The sequence below is a fragment of the Hyla sarda genome, chromosome 10 (assembly GCF_029499605.1).
Source record: "Hyla sarda isolate aHylSar1 chromosome 10, aHylSar1.hap1, whole genome shotgun sequence".
NCBI lineage: Eukaryota > Metazoa > Chordata > Amphibia > Anura > Hylidae > Hyla > Hyla sarda.
This window is the reverse complement of record NC_079198.1, coordinates 127440456-127442032: the sequence shown is the minus strand read 5'-3', so window position 1 is coordinate 127442032 and position 1577 is coordinate 127440456. Positions and strand designations below refer to the sequence as shown.

The following is a 1577-nucleotide window of genomic DNA, read 5'->3' as shown; positions in this document are numbered from 1 at the left end:
CCTTTCCTCTCTCCCTCCTGTGCTTCCTCCTTTCCACTCCCCTTCCTGTTTTTCCTCGTTTATTCTCCCTTCCTGTTGTTCCTCCTTCCCCCCCCTCCCCGGGTCTTCCTCCTTACTTCTCTTCATTCTTTTCTTTCTCCTTTAATCTACTCCTCCTGTTCTTCCTCTTTTCCTCTCCTCCCATTCTTCCTCCTTTCCACTCCGACTCTAGTTCTTCCTTGTTTCCATTCTTCCTCCCATTCTTAATCCTTTCCTTTCTTCCTCCTGTTGTTCCTCCTTTCCTCTCTTCCTCCCATTCTTCCTCCTCTCCTCCTCCTATTCTTCCTCCTTTCCTCTCTTCCTCCCATTCTCCCTCCTCTCCTCTCCTCCTCCTATTCTTCCTCCTTTCCTCTCTTCCTCCCATTCTTTCTCCTCTCTTCTCCTCCTCCCATTCTTCCTCCTTTCCTCTCTTCCTCCCATTCTTTCTCCTTTCCTCTCTTCCTCCCATTCTTCCTCCTCTCCTCCTCCTGTTCTTCCTCCTTTCCTCTCTTCCTCCTTTCCTCTCCTCCCCCTGTTCTTTCTCCTTTCCTCTCTTTCTCCTGTTCTTCTTCCTCCTCTCCTCTCCTCCTATTCTTCCTCCTTTCCTCTCTTCCTCCCATTCTTCCTCCTTTCCTCTCTACCTCCCATTCTTCCTCCTTTCCTCTCTTCCTCCCATTCTTCCTCCTTTCCTCTCTTCCTCCCATTCTTCCTCCTCTCCTATTCTTCCTCCTTTCCTCTCTTCCTCCCATTCTTCCTCCTTTCCTCTCTTCCTCCCATTCTTTCTCCTTTTCTCTCTTCCTCCCATTCTTCCTCCTCTCCTCCTCCCATTCTTCCTCCTCTCCTCTCCTCCTCCTATTCTTCCACCTTTCCTCTCTTCCTCCCATTCTTCCTCCTCTCCTCTCCTCCTCCTATTCTTCCTCCTTTCCTCTGCTTCCTCCCATTTTTCCTCCTTTCCTCTCTTCCTCCCATTCTTCCTCCTCTCCTCCTCCTGTTCTTCCTCCTTTCCTCTCTTCCTCCTTTCCTCTCCTCCTCCCGTTCTACCTCCTTTCCTCTCTTCCTCCCATTCTTCCTCCTTTCCTCTCTTTCTCCTGTTCTTCCTCCTTTCCTTTATTCCTCCTGTTCTGCCTCCTTTCTTTTTTTCCTCTAGTTCTTCCTCCCATTCTTCCTCCTTTCCTCTCCTCCTCCGTTTTTGCGCCTTTTCTCTCCCCATCCTGTTGTTCCTTCTTTCCTCTCCCCCTCTAGTTCTTCCTCCTTTCTTCCTCCTGTTCTTCCTCTTTCCTATCTTCCTCCTGTTCTTCCTCCTTTCCTCTATTTCTCATGTTCTTCCTCCTTTCCTCTCTCCCTCCTGTGCTTCCTCCTTTCCACTCCCCTTCCTGTTTTTCCTCGTTTATTCTCCCTTCCTGTTGTTCCTCCTTCCCCCCCCTCCCCGGGTCTTCCTCCTTACTTCTCTTCATTCTTTTCTTTCTCCTTTAATCTACTCCTCCTGTTCTTCCTCTTTTCCTCTCCTCCCATTCTTCCTCCTTTCCACTCCGACTCTAGTTCTTCCTTGTTTCCATTCT

The 1577-nt window shown here is 49.3% G+C and overlaps 1 pseudogene; it reads right to left on the bottom strand.

Annotated features, from left to right (window-relative positions):
• Positions 1-207: 207 nt before the first annotated feature.
• On the bottom strand, positions 208-1015 carry LOC130293253 (octapeptide-repeat protein T2-like; annotated as a pseudogene).
• Between the last annotated feature and the right edge of the window lie 562 nt (positions 1016-1577).